At 43.4% G+C, this 20276-nt stretch overlaps 1 non-coding gene across 1 annotated transcript; it reads right to left on the reverse strand.

Moving 5' to 3' along the window:
• Window positions 1–6754: 6754 nt before the first annotated feature.
• Window positions 6755–6861, reverse strand: LOC136484491 (small nucleolar RNA R71). Its single transcript, XR_010766011.1, has one exon. It is a non-coding gene; the product is annotated as a small nucleolar RNA R71 (small nucleolar RNA).
• Between the last annotated feature and the right edge of the window lie 13415 nt (window positions 6862–20276).

Raw genomic sequence — 20276 nt, forward strand, 5'->3', positions numbered from 1 at the left:
ATGTTGGGTACATTTAGCGTCAACTCTATCTCTGCTACCGTACTTTTTGATTCTGGTGCTTCGCATTCTTTTATCTCCCAAGCTTTTGTTAGAATGCATAGCATACCTTTGTGTGCCATGAAAAACCCCATACTAGTTAATTCCCTAGGAGGTAGTATGCCCGCTTCTTATTGGAGCCCCTCAACTAGCATTTCCTTAAGGGGGGTAGACTTCAAAGTGAAGCCTATTGTGTTGAGAACAGCGGGAATTGACCTTATTCTAGGAATGGATTGGATGAAACAACACCGGGCAGTGATTCAGTGTCAGGAGAAATCCGTGGTTGTGACATCACTCAACAGAGATAGAATCTGTGTAGAAGTGGTAGTGCAAGCTCGACCTACAGCCACAGTGAACCAGCTAGATGGTGAAGTCAATGAACAAGATCGTGTTGTGGAGGAGTTTCCAGATGTCTTCTCCGATGACTTGCCAGGTATGCCACCTGACCGAGACATTGAATTCATTATTGAATTATTACCTGGAACTGCACCAATAGCTAAACGTCCATATAGAATGTGAGTTAATGAATTAGAAGAGCTTAAGAAACAACTAAAAGAGTTGCAAGAAAAAGGTTTCATATGCCCCAGTTCTTCCCCATGGGGGGCACCTGTGATCTTTGTGGATAAGAAGGATGGTAGTCAATGGATGTGTGTTGATTACCGCTCACTTAATGAAGTTACAATCAAGAATAAATACCCGTTGCCTAGGATTGATGATTTGTTTGATCAGTTGAGAGGAGCCCATGTGTTCTCCAAGATTGATCTCCGCTCAGGGTATCATCAGCTTAAGATTCGAAACTTGGACATACCCAAGACAGCATTCACTACACGGTATGGATTATACGAGTACACCGTTATGTCTTTTGGATTGACCAATGCACCTGCATACTTCATGTATCTGATGAATAAGGTGTTCATGGAATTTCTGGATAAATTTGTGGTGGTATTCATAGATGACATACTAATATTCTCCAAGACTGAAGAAGAACATGCTGAACATATAAGGTTAGTCTTGCAAAAGCTTAGAGAGCATAAGTTGTACGCTAAGCGGAGCAAGTGTGAGTTTTGGTTGAAGGAAGTCTCTTTTCTGGGTCATGTAGTCTCCAATGGTGGAATAGCAGTGGATCCAGGCAAAGTGCAAGATGTACTGAATTGGAAACCACCAACAACTGTAAGTGAGATTCATAGCTTTTTGGGATTGGCTAGATACTACAGAAGGTTCATTGAAGGTTTTTCCAAGCTAGCCAAGCCTATGACAGCTCTGTTGGAAAAGAATGCTAAGTATGTATGGTCGGATAGATGCCAGGCAAACTTTGAGGAGCTAAAGAAGAGATTGACTACAGCTCCAGTATTAATTCTGCTAGATTTAAGCAAGGACTTCTCTATATATTGTGATGCATCCCGTTTGGGCCTTGGGTGTGTGCTTATGCAAGAAGGAAGAGTGGTGGCATATGCATCTAGACAACTAAGGAAGCATGAGTTGAATTATCCTACTCATGACTTGGAATTGGCAGCTGTGGTTCATGCTTTGAAGATCTAGAGACATTATCTAATTGGACATAAGAGTGATATCTATACTGATCATAAGAGTTTGAAGTATATCTTTACCCAATCAGATCTAAATCTGAGACACGTCATTGGTTGGAATTGATCAAAGACTATGATTTGGAAGTGCATTATCACCCGGGAAAGGCAAACGTCGTAGCGGATGCACTTAGCAGAAGAGCTATGCCAATGGACTTCAGATGACATCTATGTCAGCAGAGTTGTGTGCTAAAATGGAGTATCTCAACTTGAGCCTTGTCACTAATGCAATGGAATTGGTGATAGAGCCTACATTGGAGCAAGAGATACGCAAAGGTCAATTGGAGGATGAAAAACTTAAGGAGATAGCAGAGAATGTAGTGCTTGGAAAGGCACCCGGATTCAGAATGGATGAGAATGGTACTCTTTGGTTCAGAAAAAGGATATGTGTACCTGAAGTGAAAGCTATCTATGATGCAATTTTGCAAGAGGCCCATGAGTCTGCTTATTCTATACATCCCGGAAGTACCAAGATGTATTTGGATCTCAAGGAGAAGTATTGGTGGTATGGTTTGAAGAGAGATGTGGCAGAATATGTGGCTTTGTGTGACACTTGTCAAAGAGTGAAAGCTGAGCATCAAAGACCTGCAGGGTTACTACAACCAATGAAGATTCCTGAATGGAAATGGGAAGAAGTTGGTATGGATTTTATCGTAGGATTGCCCCACACTCAAAGAGGCTATGATTCAATATGGGTAATAGTGGATCGACTCACCAAGGTTGCCCACTTTTTACCAGTCAAGACTACCTATACGGGTGCAAGACTAGCAGAGTTGTACATGGAAAGAATAGTGTGCTTACATGGTGTTCCCAAGAAAATTATGTCGGATAGAGACACTCAGTTTACATCACAATTCTGGCATAAAGTACATAGATCTTTGGGGACAAAGTTGAATTTCAGTTCTGCTTACCACCCGCAAACTGATGGACAGACCAAAAGGATCAACCAGATTTTGGAAGATATGTTGAGAGCTTGTGCATTATAGTATGGTGATAGTTGGGATAAAAGTCTGCCATACGCAGAGTTCTCGTACAACAACAGTTATCAGAAGAGTCTCAAGATGGCACCTTTCGAGGCGTTGTATGGACGTAAATGTAGGACGCCTTTGTTCTGGAATCAGACTGGAGAAACTCAAGTGTTTGGACTCGATGTCCTTAGAGACATGGAGGAACAAGTGAGAATGATTAGAGACAATTTGAGAGTAGCTCAGTCCCGACAGAAGAGTTACGCTGATATTCGCATAAGAGAGCTGACTTTCGAAATTGGTGATTATGTGTACTTGAAGGTGTCACCAATGAGAAGTGTGAGAAGATTCAATATGAAGGGAAAGTTAGCACCAAGGTATATAGGACCTTTTAAGATCCTAGAGAGATGTGGAGAAGTAGCTTATCAGTTGGAACTGCCTGAGAGTTTGTTAGGTGTGCACGACGTGTTCCATGTTTCCCAATTGAAAAAGTGTTTGAGGGTACCAGAAGAGCAAATTCCTTTGGAAGAACTTGCTGTCAATGAAGATCTTACTTATGAAGAGTATCCGATAAAGATCTTGGAAACTGCCGAAAGAGTTACAAGAAGCCGAACTATAAAGATGTGCAAGGTGCAGTGGAATCGATATATAGAGGATGAGGCTACTTGGGAAAGAGAAGAGGATCTGAGAAAGACTTATCCCCAACTGTTTGAGTAAGCAATCACCCGAATCTCGAGGACGAGATTCATCTTAAGGGGGGTAGAATTGTAACATCCTAAAATTTGCACTCTTTTAAAATAGCTAAATGGATTTATTTACGCAATTATGTGTACATACAAATGTAGGAAAATAATAATTTTATAAAACTAAAATCAAATATAAGATTAGCTACAAGTGATGCCTACATGCTGCTGCATATTAATTTGTGAATGTAGGTATTGATCAAAAATCTCAAAGAGAATTGAAATTTGAATTTAAAATGCTTTTGGAAAATTTGTTTGGAAAAAGAAAAAAAAGGAATTCTTTCCTTTCCTCCCCTTCTCTATTTTCGACCCGCGGGCCTTCTCTCCTCACCGCGCCAGCCCAGCTCAGCCTCCCCCTTGCGCTCCGCGCTGGCCCAGTACCGCCGGCCCAGCCCAGCCGAACAGCCTTGCAGCAACCGCCGCGCCTCTCCCTTCCCCAGCCGCTGACGCCCGGGCCCCGCTTGTCGGCGCCGTCCCCTTCCTCCCGCGCGACTCGAAAACCGCTCGCCCGCACGTGCGCCTGGGCAACCGCCGCCCACGCCTCTGATCATGGGAGTGCCTTCCCCCGCGCCCAGCCTCTTTTTAAGCAAAGCCAAGCCTCCCCCACCGTTCCCCCTACTGTTTTTCCCCGCTTCTTCTTCGCGTTTGCCGAGCGCAGCAGAGGCCGTACCCGCCGCACCGACGAGCCGAGTTCCGCCATCCGCCCATCTGCGCGGACAACCATCCCCAAGCCGCCGTCGACATCGTTTTTCCCCGCTATGAGAACCCCCTTGCTCCACTCTATCTTCCCGTGCCATTATTTTCGCATTTCTTGGCTTCTAGCGCCGTAGCCGCACGCGCCGAGGATCTCCGGCCGCCGTCCATGGCGACCGCCGCCACGGCCGCACTCTCCGGCCACCTCTTTGGCCTGGACGCGTTCGCCTGCTTCCCCTCTCTCATCCGGTGGTTTCGATTCTTCAAATCGTGAATCCTAGCCCCATAACTGAGCTCGCCAGCGAGACTTCGCCGTCGGCCATGGCGCCTGGCCGCCTGGAGCTACTGTTCCGGCCACCCCATTCTTCTCTCTCCCTAGATTCGTTTCTGGCCGTTCCTTTCTAATCCGACGGCTCTGATTGGCCGATACCCCTTCGGGGGTCAATTTGCTAAAGAGACCCTGTAATTTTCTAAGTCCTAACCCGCAGTCCAAAGCGTATTTCCCCGATTACGCATTCTCGTTTTGAAAGCGTAAAGTTCACTGCTTTAGTCTAAAATACGTTTTCAGTATTTACAGAAATGCCATTTGAACTGTTTTGCTTATAAAATTGTCGTTTTAGCTTTGAATTGATCCGTTCAAATCGTGTTAGCTTCGTAATTTCATAATCTACATGTTAGAATCACTGTTAGTTAAGTTTGGAACTTATAAATTTCATGGTTAGATTTAATTAAATATATTGCTATAGGAAATCCCGTTTAAATCATAACTTTCGCACTTTAGCTCCGTTTTTCGTGAACTTCGCGTTGACGTGATCGTAGCGAGACGTAGATTATTTTCACAAACATTTTATCTTGTTTTCTATACTATTGGTGTACTGTTCTAATGATAGGAATGTTTGCTTTGCATGAATGCTTTTGGAATGTTGTATGTTGCCGTGTTGGTCACGTTCAGACGGTGAGGAGAACGTTGGAGACCAAGAATTCTTCAACGACCAGCAGGACCAACAAGAGTTTGTGAACCAAGGCAAGTATAGCATGGGCCTACCTTGATGTCCTATTCACCATTATTAATTACTCATTTGCATGTGTCTAATTTTGAAACCCGTAAGGACATCCTAGTGATTGATTATCCTGTTCCTTGTCTCCTATGGGTTATTTGCATATGGGTAGACTGCTAGTGCTCTAACTAAACATGATCTACATGATGATGAATGATTCTATGGAACTAAAAGTATAACATGATTTATAACAACTATTCTATTGGGCGAAGGTGCAAATGACCTTTGATCATGTTGCTCCCGGCCCTCCATAAGGACTTATCTGTCGGCAAAAGCTGGGACTGACAGTGCAACCGGGAGAGTCATATTGCTCTGACTTTAGCTCAGTAATAGGATCTTTTCTAGCTAGTTAGAGGTTACCTTTTTGGCGCAAATGGGGCTTGCCACGTTGGGTATAGGGCTGCCTCTGTTCCTATGAGTATAGCCGCGATGGATATGTGCTATAGGAAAGGGGGGTTCCTACATCTGCCTGCCAAGGAAACCTAGCGGCCCTAACTTGTTAGAGAAACCTATGAAATGGCTTCATAGTGTACCCTGCCCGCTCACCTTGGCAGTGACATGGGAGTAATTAACCCGGGCATATGGGAATCACGACTCGCGGTGAATGTGCACCACCTCTGCAGAGGGTAACAAACTGCTATAACAGCCGTGCTCACGGTCACAAGTGGCCCGGAAAACTCACAGAATAACTGGATACTTGTTGATGATCATTTAAGATGTTCTATGATGTTACATGATACACTTGACCCTGATATCTGTTCATATGGGATTAAATGGGAGCTTAAGCATAATTTGATAATACCTGAGAATAAAAGCTTGACTTACTAAAAATGCTAACTGCAGTAAACCAGAGTCAACCTTTTTGAGCTTCATAACCCCATGTTAACTTGTTAAGTACAGGAAGTACTTACGCTTGTTTATTTTCTTTATTTGGATAAAAATCCTGGATGGGTAACAGATGACAACGGGTATGAGGATTTCCCTGAGGATTTTTAGGCTTGTGGTCAACCAGTTGACCTTCCCTGTGATGAAGCCCCCGAGAGAGTTATCTTTTTATATTCCGCTATGTGATGTAAGAATATGTTCTATTATGAATTTGATGTAAGAGACACCGTGATGATACTTTATGTAATTTGTCAGCTTGTGTGTGTGATTGATCCCTGGGCACACATGAGTTTTGTGCATTCAATTTTATCCTTAAAATTGGGTGTGACAGGAGAACTAGACGCCGTTAAGTTCCCCCTCAAAGGTTCATCTTGGATTCTAATCCATTCAAGGAAGGAGGCTTAGCACCACTACTCAAGGAAGCTATGGCTCAAAAGACTATCTCCGACTTCTCGGCCCCATCGGCTGCCAACGTAGCCACAGGACCCCAAGTCAACTTGGGGGATGCTACCTTTGAGCTCAAGCCCACGCTTATCAACATGGTGCAAGCCAACCCATTTTGTGGGAAGCCCCATGAGGATGCCAATGCCCACCTACAACACTTCATGGAGGTGTGTGGCACCTTCACCATCAAAGGGGTGACGTTTGATGCCATCCGTCTTCGCCTTTTCTCGTTCTCTTTGCTGGGGAAGGCGAAGAAATGATTCTATGCCAACCATGATGAATCCACCACCTAGGATTGATGCACCAATGCATTCCTCGAGAAGTTCTTTCCGATGGGCAAGACTAATGCCCTTCGTGGAAGGATCTTAAGCTTCCAACAACAATCTCATGAGACAATTCCCAAAGCATGGGAGCATCTCCAGGAGCACATTCGTGCTTGTACTCATCATGGGATTGAAGAATGGATCCTAATCCAAGGTTTCTACCATGGGCTAACCAACATGTCCCGTAGTCACCTGGATGTTGCTACTGGTGGAGCGTTATTTTCACTAAATGTGAAAGATGCAAGAGATCTCATCGAAAAGATGATGGTCAATCAAGGATGGAATGATGCATGCCTCCAACCAAAGAAGAGAGGTATGCACACCATTCATGAGGTGGACATGCTCTCTGCCAAGATGGACCACTTGATGAAGAAAATAGAAGAAGGATCCAACTCTAAGAAAGATCCAAACGTGGTTGGTGTGGTCTTGCAAGACTACAAGCCCCGCTGAGTACAAACATGGTGTGCGCAAGCACCTAAGTTCAAGAGGTATGCAAACCTCACCAAACACTAAACCTAAGCCTAGAGCAAGCGCATATGAGCAAGGTCTAACTAACCTAAGTGCTTTGCAAAGCACCTATGCTAATCACCAAGTGATCTTTAAGCCCTATGCATATGGAGAGCTCCAATGTGGTGTATGAACACCCTAGCACCTTCCCTTAGCTCTTCCACACTTCAAATGGCTGGTTCGGGCAAGTATTTATAGCCCCCAAGTTGAAACTAGCCATTGGTGGCACTGTAGCTTTCTGCGTGAGCACCGGTTACCATGGTGCTTGCACCGGACACGACCGATGCCGCCACGTCGACTAGCCATTAGGCGCTGTTAGAACCGACCATTGAAGATGCTAGTGACCGGTGCAATGACCGGTGTACCACCGGTGACGACCGGTGCCCTTTGTGCCCTTCTCCAGCCATCGCAACCTTCTCTAGAACCCGTAACCGATGCAAATCGGTGTGACCGGTGCTCCTGGCTACTGAAACCCGCGCTGCATGCTCTCTGGATGCCCCGACCAGTGAGGCAACCGGTGCAGCACCAGTCATGACTGGTGCTGCTGATGCAGCTACCCTTCTTTCATTTTCTCATTCGTTGATCGTCTGGGCTTCTTCTCCTTTGCGGCTTGGACTCTTATCTTGACTTCTAGATCTTCTACCAAGCTTCGAATGTCTTCATTAAGGTGTAGATCATCTTCTCCATTTGTCCATCTCGATCCAAGTCTGCCATGCATCCTATTGAACTACAAAACAAACACTTGTAAATTCATTAGTCCAACTTGGTCATGTTGATCATCAAACACCAAAATCCAAACTAAAGGGTCCATTTTCTTTACAATCTCCCCCTTTTTGGTGATTGATGACAACACGACCAAAGCAAACAAACAATAATAAATACCAAATGATGTTAAAAGATACCAAATGAAATGAACTTTTATAACTTATCTTGTTATTGCAAATGTCCCCTTGTGGTATTATGGACTTAAGCCTCCCCCTAACTCCATAATCCACTTTTCTCCCTTTCTCAGACCATTCCCAAATAGGGTTCTCTGCCTTTGATCTTTTCAACCTCCCATAACCAAAACCACTTGAAAGCTTGACACCAATTGCACCAATTGAATGTAGGCTTAACACCAATTGAAGGCTTGATACTAATTGAATGTCTCTTCAAAAAAATTGAATTGGTGGATTTTGGTATTATTATGGGTTGGGCCTGCTTTTGGTCCTACAATTCTCCCCCTTTGGAATCAAATACTTAGTAGCACAAGGGAGGGTCAAATTTTGTGATCCTTTGTATGTGGAATGGAATTGATCACAAAATTTGACTCTCACATTACATAGACTAAGATCCCCTAAGTGTATGCATACATATGGTGTAAGGCAAAGCATATGCATAATGGTCAAATTAATGCACTTAATCTATATAATGCATGAAGAAAGCATATAAATATACCAAGTTGAAAATCAACATAATGATATCGGTTTAGGAATACCACATGTAGAGATCCAATTAGATTGATACCGAATGAAGGCAATTTAAAGCATGATGCTTATCTCTGGGGACTCCATTTTTCTTGCAATGAGACTACTACACACATGATAAACTTGAAGATGTTAGTCTCAAAGCTTCCAACTTATAGATTAATCTCCCCCTAAAAATGTGCATACAAGTTTGCAATACTTGTAGGAAACATTCACATTGACTTTTAAGGTCAAAATACCAATTGAAAGATAATGTCACATGAAAGTGGACATCACTTGAAGTTGGTATTTGGGGTTAGTCATCTACAATTTGGACTTTGGCAGATATAAGATAAATCAATTGAAAACAAGCTATGTGCCATGCTCCAAAACAATTTTAAACCATGTAGGTTTGTTCCAAGGATAAGACTAATACCGAGCAACCCTACCATATGATTTACCTAGTGTATGCATGACAAGAATTTAAACATGCAAATGCAAACCTTGGCATAAAAGGAACTAGATGCTAATTGAAATTGCAAGAATTTAAATCTTGTTACCTAACATGGGAAGGGGAATTTAGGTCAATAATATTTACTAACCCACTTGGCAATGACCTTGTCCATCATGATGCACCCCATGAAATGCACCCAAACTTTGCCAAGTCTCCAAATTCCCTAAAGTCCATTGTACTTCTCATTCCCCTTCGGGATCCAAACCTTCTTGGTGCTCTTCATGTTGGAAATAATCTCCTTTCGCACCCAAATGTGTTTGGTGCCATTTGTGTTGGCTTGCTTGTTCACCTTGATGGACACCACCTTGTCATTCTCTTCTTTTTCAATAAGTATGGTGTAGTGGCCTTCTTGTTCACCTTGTTGGTGTAGGTGTTGGAGAGATTGTTTATTTGCTTTTTGTTTTTCTCTTTCTTTTCCCCCCCATTCTTTACCTTGCACTCATAGGACTTGTGGCCTTCCTTGTGGCACATGTAGCAAACCACAGTTGCTCCCTCATCAAGCTTCTTGACTCCCTTGACGGTGTTATCTTGATGAGGTTGGGCTTGCTCCATCTTGCCTTGTACTTGAATCAAGTCCTTGGTGAGGCAAGCCACTTCTTTATTGAGTTACTCATTCTCCATTGTGACCTCTTGTGTACATGTTTCTATAATCACATTCTTAAAACAAACTTGGTCGCAAAAGGGTGAGTCTAATTTAAATAAATTACCGCAAGAAGTAGAGGCGTCCTTTTTAGGCATATCAAAAATTGAACTTTTCTTTTTAGGTGCCTCAGTGGGGGTTGCACCGACGGCTTCAAGATTAGCAACTTTATTAGTTATCTCATCACAATGTTTGCTAAGGATTTCCATTTTAGTAAGCAAACTTTTATAAGCTTCTTGTGAACTAGCTAACTTAGCTTTTAATTTATCATTTTTCTTCATTAGTAGCTCATCGGTTATTGTGCTTTCATTTGTGTTTGCGCTAGCTTCAAGTTGCTCAATTTTAGTAGATAGCTCCACGTTTAGATTGGCATAAGTTTCATATTGTTCAAGCAACACATTATAAGCTTGTTGTGAGCTATCTACCTTTGTTTTTAAGTCTTTTATTTTCTTTTGTTGGCTAGTGCAAAGCTTAGCAAATTCAACATTATCTTGCACAATTTTATCATAAGAAGGCATCTCATCATCACTATCACTCTCACTAGAGGATGAGCTTTTGTTACCTTGTGCCATAAGGCACACATGTGAAGAGCTTGATGATGAGTGGTTGCGGCCATGCCTCTTGTGTTGGGCTTCATCTTCACTTGATAAACCATCCCATGTCATGATTGTGGTGAGGGCTTGGCCTTTAGCTTTTCTTTCCTTCTTCTTTGCCTTGGGTGTGGGCTTGTTTGGATATTCTTCCACAAAGTGCCCCTTCTTGCCTCAACCATAGCATCCTTTCTTTCTTTGCTCTCTTCTTTGGTTGGTAAATAGGAAATCTTCAATTTGAACGGGCACACCCTTGACATTCAACTTGTGAATATTTTTCAGCACCTTCTCAATTAGCTTGATTGTGTCTTCATTAATATCTGAGGAGGAGGTGGAGGCTTGATCATCACTTTCTTCACCATCATCATCCTCATCTTCATCTTCATCTTTACTTGAGGAGCTTGAGCTTGAGCTTGTCTCAACTAGATTGCCCTTCATCTTATTGTGCTCATCACATGTGAGAGCAATGCCTTTGCTTGATGAAGTGGCTTCTTCTTGACCCATCTTGCGTGACATCTCAAATGCCACCAACTTGCCAATAACGATGGTCGGGGTTATGTTGCTCAAATCCTCCATGTTGTGAAGGATAGTGATGATGCTTGCATATTTGTCATGTGGTAGCACCGAGATGATCATCCTCTCAATGTCCGCATCACCTAACTTTGTCAATCCTATAAAATTGAGCTCATTGATAATTAGATTCAAACGAGAATACATATTACGAACAAGCTCATTTTTATTCATTTTAAAGGAATCATATCTTTATTTTGCTAGGCAATGTTTTGCTCATGGACATTACTTGTGCCGTCATGGTGCTCATGCAATTTTAACCAAATTTCATTTGCACTTTTTAAGGTGAACACTAGGTTAAAAAATTCCATGCTTAAAGATTCAAACAAGCAATTTTTAGCTCTCGCATTAAGGTGAATTTCTTTTTCATCACCCATCGTGGGTTTATCGGGATTCTTTAGGGGTTTCATCCCATCACGGGTGACTCTCCAAACACCAAGGTCTACCTCTTCAAGGTAGCAAGCCATTCTAGCAGTATAGTAGGGGAAATTAGTACCGTCAAAGTGCGGAGGCCTAGAGGTATCCATCCTTCCCTCTCTAAATGGTGTCGGCTCAACGGCGGTGGAGCCAAAGGTCCAAAAATGAGCCGACCAGCTCTGATACAAATTGAAGGGACCATGATGCCTAAGAGGGGGGTGAATTAGGCAACTTAAAACTCTATTTCTAAACTATGGCCTCTATTTCTAACCTTAGCAAAAACCTATGCAATTAAGTAAACTATCTAAATGTGCAACTACAGTTTTGCTAGTGTGTTGCTATCTCTACCGCAAAAGAGTTATGCAACCTAGGTTCTAATCCTATAAACTAGCCTATCAACTAAGCTAGGAAAGCTAAAGCACACAACCAAGGTAGCAATGTAAATGCAGAAGCTTAATTGAGATAGAGATGCAAACTCCTGTCAACGACTCTGGCATTTTTACTGAGGTATCGAGAAGCGCGCAAGCTTACTCCTAGTCCTTGTTGAAGCCCCTCGCAAGGAAGCCCTCGCAAAGGCCAAGCTCCTAGTCAGGTAACTCCATGGATATCCTCGGGCCTTCCCCACGAGCAAGTGGGTCTCCGATGTGCTTTCTAGCAAGCCTCTCTAGGACTGCTACCCGCTGTCTTCACTATCAAGCTTCCGATCGAAACGCCACGGGCCTTGTTCCCTCCGGTACACGGTGGCGGCCACACCACAAACATGGTTAGTGTGGTCTCACAAGACTACAAGCCCTACCGAGTACAAACATGGTGCGCGCAAGCACTTAAGTTCAAGAGGTATGCACACCTCACAAAACACTAAGCCTAAGCCTAGAGCAAGTGCATATGAGCATGGTCCAACTAACCTAAGCACTTTACAAAAGCACCTATGCTAATCATCAAATAATCTTTAAGCCCTATGCATATGGAGATATCCAATGTGGTGTATGAACACACTAGCACCTTACCTCAGCTCTTCCATACTTCAAATGGCTGGTTGGGGCAAGTATTTATAACCCCCAAGTCGAAACTAGCCGTTGGTGGCAAACTACAGCTTTCTGCGTGAGCATCGGTTACCATGGTGCTTGCACCAGACACGACCAGTGCCACCATGTTGACTAGCCACTAGGCGTTGTCAGAACCGACCGTTGGAGATGCTGGTAACCAGTGCACATGATCGGTGTACCACCGGTGACGAGCGGTGCCCTTTGTCCCCTTCTCCAACCATCGTAGCCCAAATCTCCATTTTTCTTCTCTTTTCATTTTTGGCCTGCCATTCTCTTCTCCTTGGCTGAGCCCAACTCTCCGTGTCCCAACCCAACTTCGATGGTCCATCCTTAGGCCCTCGGTCCCTCGGTCCTAGCCTCCATGTCCGCCCTTCACCGCTCTCGGTCCATCGTGCACATACTTGCTTGACCTTCTCCATTTCCATCGACCTCCTCAACGCTCAACACTTGCACATCACAAGACAAGAGAGGCATGTTGCACATGCACAACTCACTCACACCATGGTTAATCTGAACACACTAAACCAAAGCTTCGATCAACTCTTGACAATCACTCATCACACATACAAAAAAAGACTTGATCAAGGGGAGAGACGTCCCCTTGACTTCAGTCTTAAAGAAGGGGTCCACCAAACCTGGAACAGGCAGGAACCTCACGTGTGCATGCTTCTTTGGCAGCCACGGACCCATCTGCATAGTTTCAATAGGGAGGTGGTCACACAAGCATGTAGCTCCAGGTATCGAGCCGTGGTGGGGAGCTTCGCACCTCGGGTGCTCAACCATTGCGCCATCAGCGCGTCTGCCACTCATCACACATACACATGGGCACACATCCACCATGTGTTCGCAATCTCCCCCTTGATGACTGCATTGTCAACACCAACACAAAGAGATGAATCAAAAGCAAAAAGAAAAAGTGTGTGAACTCATTCAAATGACCAAAAGCCGATGAAAATCAAAGTACAAGGTCATCTGAAATGAGCAAACTCGGTCCCCAAAGACATGGCAACAGCCCGATGCAACTGAGAAGAAGCAAAACTTGGTTCTCAAAGACATGGGCAAAGGATCAACATAACTAAGCGGAGACAGCTAGTCCTCAAGAAGATGCAAAAAGGCTCAACACCACTAGCAAAAGATCGAAGCATCTCAAAACTTTCCAAAAATAGTTCTAGTCCCTCCAAAAGAGGCAAAGGCTCAACACAACTAGCAAAGTGATCAAAATTAGTCTTCGAATGCAACTCCCCCTAAACAAATGCACTCTACCAAATGAACGCACACTCTCCACATATGCCAACTCTTTGTGTAACCATTCTCCCCCGTGTTGGCACATGCGTACATCAAGACAAACAATCACAACCCCCTCAAAATATGATATGAAATGCATTGGGATGTAGAATGAGAGAGCTTTAAAAGTAGATCATAAAGAATGAGAAGATGCTCAAAGTGATAACCTCATGTGAGTATTACAATAAAGTCGTGTGCTAGCAAATGCTCAAGATGATCATATGACACAAACCAAGACTAGCAAAGCATTTTGAGCAGATTTTAGGCTTTTGAAAGGGTTCACCACTGAAATAGCACCAAGAACGTGTATAGCAAGAATAACAACAAGTGTTAAACATGATTAAACAAGGTGAACTAGCCTTATCCAAAGATCACTGCAAACACCCACATATTAATCCAAGCCTTGTTGTTTTTTATCCTCAAGTCAACTTCTTGCAACCAAGTGTTCACTTCTTTGGCAAACACATGAAGCGAGTAAGTGACACAAAAGAACTTATGTTCTCCCAAGGGTATAACTTGTAGCACAAAATCTCAACATTTCTTGGATATTTTCATATTTGTCATTCAAACTTGGTTGATCATAAGTTCACCAATTATTTATTATATTTAGGCACAAGTTGTGTCTTTGTGACACAAAAGAACTTATGTTCTCCCAAGGGTCAATCATGGGCTATACATTCGCAATGACATTTGGCCTTTGGCCCAAAGTATAAGCTCTAGAAAACCTAGTATAAGCATGCTAACACGAATTATCAATCAAGCCTACACATGCTAGGAGCCAAAATTAGAGGTCAATAATTTTAATATTTCATCAGTTAAGCATCATGTTTGAAAGGATCAAAATGCCCAAGAGGGGGTGAATTGGGCTAATTCTAAATTTTCTTGCAACAATCAAATCCTACCACTTAGCCCATTTCACCCCCTTGTGCCTAAAGTGATTTCTATCCTAAGCACAAAGTTTTGCACCCTAGGTTCCAATCATACTCTAGCATGGCAATTCTAAGAATGTAAGAACATCAAAGTAATTGCTCAAAAGTAAATGCGGAATGTAAAGAGAGGGAAAGGAACACGACGATGTTTTCCCAAGGTATCGGAGAGTCGACACTCCCCACTAGTCCTCGTTGGAGCACCCACGCAAGGGTATCGTTCCCTTTTAATCCGCGCAAGGATCAAGTTCTCTCTACGGGTTGATTCTTTGCCACTCTGGCACGGTGAATCACCAACAACTATTTACACCATGAGTTGGGCCACCCACAAGCTCCACCGGGTGATCACCAAGCTCCCGATCGCCACCAAGCCATCTAGGTGATGCCAATCACCGAGAGTAACAAGCAGAAACTCTCACTTGACTTAAACAAGCCTAATGAGGAAGGTGGATGCACACTTGCTACTCTCTATGCACTAATGAGGTCCTTAATCTTGCGATTATGATATCTCAATCACCCCGCTAGGCACTTGCTCTCCAATGTGTTTCTTCAGCGGAACAAATGGGCAAGAGAGCTATGAATAAGGATAGTGGCTGCCCAAGACAGCTACCTCTCCCACCTAAGGTTTTAGTTCCTTAGGCTAGCCAAGTTCATATCGCTGAGAGAAGATTAGCAGTAAAGAGGGTGAGCACCTCTTGCTTCTGGTTTTCCAGTCTGTAAGAGGGAGGAAGAAGGGTGGAGGCTAGACCTCGTTCTTGTAAACTTATTCTGGTGTTTAATATATCAAGTTGACCTCACAATTCCTGAGTCCAATCCCTTTCTCTTGTCTCTGCTCTTTTGATTGAGTTTTTGGAAATTTTGTGAAGTTCTTCGATTTGAGGTTTTGGGGATGTTTTTGGGTTGATCTCTGGGTGCTATGATCTTTGGGGAACATCTCTAGCCACTGGTCTGACCAGTTTCCCCACGAGCATCTCATATTCAACTTTGGAGGAAATTAGAGAAAAACCCATTTTGGAGAGCCTCTTTCTAGATCTGCTTTGATCCCTTGGTTTTCTGGAGTTAATTCTTTGCTGATAGCTTCCTTTCACCTTGGAGAAGGTCTGTGCCAAATTTGGTTTCAGTTGGACTTGTTTTGATCAAGATTTAGATTTTTCCCTCTTGGCTCGGGGTGCAGTCCAGGAAAACCGGCCAGGCCGGTTCTCCAAACTGGCAAAGCCTGTTTTTTCTGCTCGTCTTGCTTCCTTGCAGTGTCTCTGTTGTCTCTGATCTTTTCTAGGTCATCCAGTCGCCAGTTGACCTGTGTGATCTCCGCTTGGGCTTTGATACCCTTGGGGTTGTTGGGACATAGGCCAGGTTCTCGGAGGAGAATTTTGAATAGGCTCCCATTCAAACCCCCCCTCTGGTCACTTGTTCAGTCCTTCATTTTCTATTCAAAATAATTGCAAGCATACTATATTTGCTAGTTGCCATTCGAGTTAAAGGAGGATACACATCTAATCAAGCTCTTGACTAGCCAAGATATCATGCGGTGACTTCAACAACCGCTGTTCAAGTACCTACAGTGAGGCTACAAGCTATAACCGTTTGAACCAACAGGTACAACACCAAATGCGGTTATACACCTGCTACCACATTTTCGTTCACTGTAATATGTATGTGATGGTAATATATCCGAAAATAACATGTGTTGTGTTGGTTTAATCAGCCTTTTCATCGACTTGGAGCTGTGAGTGCTGGGCAATCCGACCGGAGCTGGAAGCTTAAATACCGCCCAACTCTTGTTCCTTTGTTTTGATTTTACGCTTGTATAATACATTATGTTTTACTGTCTCAATCTAGAGACTTCAGACCTTTATGTCAACTATCTTAAGGTCTATATTATCGGCGTGTGTTAAGTTTAAATCTTTGGACCTTTATATGTCGGCTATCTTAGGACCTATATTATTCTTAGGACCTATATTATTTATTAATATATATTATTAAGTTTGTAATCTTCAGACATCTCGCTTTGGTTTGTCCTTCTGTTTCAGATGTCGTTATCTATAATCAATTATGTTTTTCTAAAAGAATATCTGCCGTGCTAGCCTGCGCGCAAGGGGGCGCGCTAATCACTAGTATGAGCAATATTGTGTTTCAAGAAAAAGCATTTCAAAGGTGGATCCACTGACTGATGCATCCTTGCCACGTTTAGTGGATTTTCATCATGTCAACGTAATGCAAAGTTCTGTATTACTCATATAGAATCGGTATTGGAATGAGATAACAGCCAAATTATTTCTGCTCCTTGTCCATGAGAATCGTCATTTTTGAATTGTTCCGGTAAGAGCAATATTCAACATTGCAATATTCATTTGCTTGGTTTCAAGTGAAATATTGTCTTGTTGAGTCATACTCTGTGCTCGCTCACACTCGGCCACCGCGCTCTGCTCGCTCGCGCGAAGTGGGTCAACCCCGTCCGCTCGATTCGGAAGAACCGGGTCGACCCGCATCTAACGAGAATACTCCGTTTAGGGATGAACCCAACCCCCTACTCCCCCAACCAAACACTCCCAAACTTGGGTCCAACCCATCCCAAACCCACTTCAACCCTCAACCAAACACATGCTAAACTAGGTACACAGTACGTCACATGTCAAAACGGATCCAAAGTAGACCCGTTTGCTGACATGCGGTCTATGATGGCACCAACAATACCAAACTGGCTCCTAAACTTGGTACAAGGTGTCATCTAGGTCACTAAACTCCTAAAATACACATCCACATGCATGAACTAGGCCCATGCTACGTCACCGATCCAAAACGGGTCTAGGCTACACCTATTTACTGACATGGTGGTCCATGCTAGCACTGACAAAGCCAGATAGCGCAACTGCCACTTCTCGTTCGTGCACCTCTCGTGCACCCATCGGAGCTGGTCATGCCCCCGATTTCTGTTGGTCCGGTCACGCACGGTCGTGCCCGCTCCATGACCACGCGCATGAGCCTGGCCGCACGCACCAACGCCGGAAACCATGCTGGCAGCAAGCTCATGTTGCTGGCGGAGACTTTGCCAAACCTGCTTGTCGATGAGGACCTAGATGACACCCGCTGCCAAGTTTAGAGGCCGCTGGTGCATTTTACTCAAATATCAAGGACCAAAAGAAAGGATCTCTAGATGGTTAGAGGGAAGAATATCTACAGTAATAAAATAGTAGGCAACATAAGTTAGATAGATAACAAGATGGCCCTAATAAGCACTACAATTAACTTTGTCTAGGAAGCCTAGGGTGAACAAGAACTACTCACCCTAGTGAACAAAAACAGCTATGCTAATTCACTAGGAGAGTAAACTAGCCAGACAATTGATGTTGAACCCAGAGAAATGTCTTTGATGTTAGACAAGGTAAGCTGCTAGGATGTCTTATGTCCACGAGAAGAATATAAAAGCGAACCCCGAGAAGATGGATGCAATCTTAAAGATGCAACCTCTGCTAAATAGGAAGATGGCTTAGTGCCTGTCCGACATGTTAGGAAAAAACCTATATAAATTAACCTAAAAGAGACGGGTGAGTAACATTACTTTGGAAGAACTCATTTTGGTCGCTTGGGAAATATAGAAGCATCATAATGCTTGTGTTTGAAGAAGCTCCTCCAAATGTCCAATTGGTTCAACAAGATGTGTGGCTAATGAAAGTGCTTTGTGGTGCATAGCTGGAGCCTTTGCTCTTAATGAGCGTTTCTTCGACTGCTGAGCATACATGACTTGATGTATGTACTGTTTAATTGTGCTTGGGGTGTTTTTTCCTTTTAGTTTTTTTGGTTTTAAGTGATGGGTGTGGGAGTTAGTTTTTTTCTCCCTTGTACTTGGAGTAGACTCTTGCCTCTCCGTATTTCTTTTCTTCTTAATAAAATGACATGCAACTCTCCTAAGTTGTTTGAGAAAAAAAAGAACTCAAGTAACAATTGTATTATGCTATGAACTAGACTAGCTCACTTAGTTGGGTTCCATGTGTTGGTTACGTAACTCTGAATTCTTCCTGAGTGCAGCGATAGTTATGTGTTGGACTATCTGGAGAGCCCGAAATGATTTAATTTTCAATGAGATAGGACCTGAGCTGTAATCTTGCAAAAGAGCCTTCAACAAAGAGATGGCCCTAACTTCACTCAGAGTAAAGGAAAGTTGCTCAGAGAGATCTTGTTCATGGATCCAAAATTGGTTATAATACAGAAAAAGGATAGCATTTTTCCTTTCTTTTTTGTCTCTCGAACTTTGTTGTAAACTCTTCCTGGTATTTACTTACTTTAATATAAAGCTGTAGGGGCCTCGGCCCCTCTAGATTCGTCGAAAAAAAAAGTTGGGTACTTATATTTCCTAGATTTATTGTAGAATTCAATAGGTTGTTTTTTATGATACGTGTCCGTTGATAAGAGAGTTCAATGGCCCGTGGATGCATTTAGTGAAACGAATTGTGTTTCTATTTAGTAGAACAATTGCAGCGATGTCACCGAACTGACTATGATTCATCGTGCCAAATGTGAAGGAACCAGTGCTTGTATTTGTTCCATACCTTGTTGCTCCTCCATCTCCTCTTCTTTCTTTTGCTTCTTTCCTTTCAAGCTTTCGTTCCCAATCCTCCTCGCCGTTACTCCGTCCTTGATTTTATAACTTTGTCATAATTTTTATAATATTTATTTATGTCAAATCAGGATTGTTATAATTCTCCTTGCTTTCAGTATAAAATGTTTGCTTGCGTTAAAAAAATTAAACGATTTTGAGTCAAACTCTTGCAGCCACAAGCCCACAACTGCGCTGAACCCAAGGCCTAGCAGTTGCTCCTTCTTGGGCCGAGAGTAAATCTGAGGAAAGACACGAGAGGGGAAACACTGGGCTGTCGCCTGTCGCCTGTCGCCTGTCGCCTGTCGACGAGCTGAACTGGGCCTCAAGCGAAGGCCCGTCTCCGTGGAACCTGTCTGCACTCTGCAGCCTCCCCTCCTCCCGTTTGGGATGGTTTCCTGCGCATTCGGCGCAGCGCCGCCGGCGGCCGTGGCGAGCCCCGTGTCCCCCTCTACCCCTCAGTGGCGCAGCTAACCTTGGAAGACTTGTGCCACTCCGAAAATCAGGTTGATAACTTCGTCGAGCTTCATACGATGTGGCCGTTTGTTTTCAGTGCAGTTCCCATTGTATTTGCCAGTGTGCTGACATCGATTTATCATAGGGGTTCAGTGCCTGCTGTTCGACATGTTGCATCCAATCAGTTTTTCCCTTGGTGGTAGATAACTTTTTAACATTCAATATAGTACATATTATCGATTTATCAGGTGTAGGGCACAAGAACCATTTGTATGCTAAGTGCTGGCGCTGTGTGCCTCAATCAGTTAATTACTCGGACCATATGCCTAAACCTGATACAATTATCCAAAAATCAATGTGCATTTCGTCGCCTGACCCCGTCAACCGAGCATTTCTTTTTTGCCTTTCCTCATTGGATTCATGTGGAGTTGGGCTCGACCGTAAGCTGATTTTAAGGCACCCTTCGTGCTGTATTTCAGAAAACTGTTTGTACAAAGGACTTTTATGGCACAATGTTGCAGTGTTTCTGAATTATTGGATCTGGAAGAGATTGAATC

This window comes from Miscanthus floridulus, chromosome 9, assembly GCF_019320115.1.
Source record: "Miscanthus floridulus cultivar M001 chromosome 9, ASM1932011v1, whole genome shotgun sequence".
In the NCBI taxonomy this organism is placed as follows: domain Eukaryota; kingdom Viridiplantae; phylum Streptophyta; class Magnoliopsida; order Poales; family Poaceae; genus Miscanthus; species Miscanthus floridulus.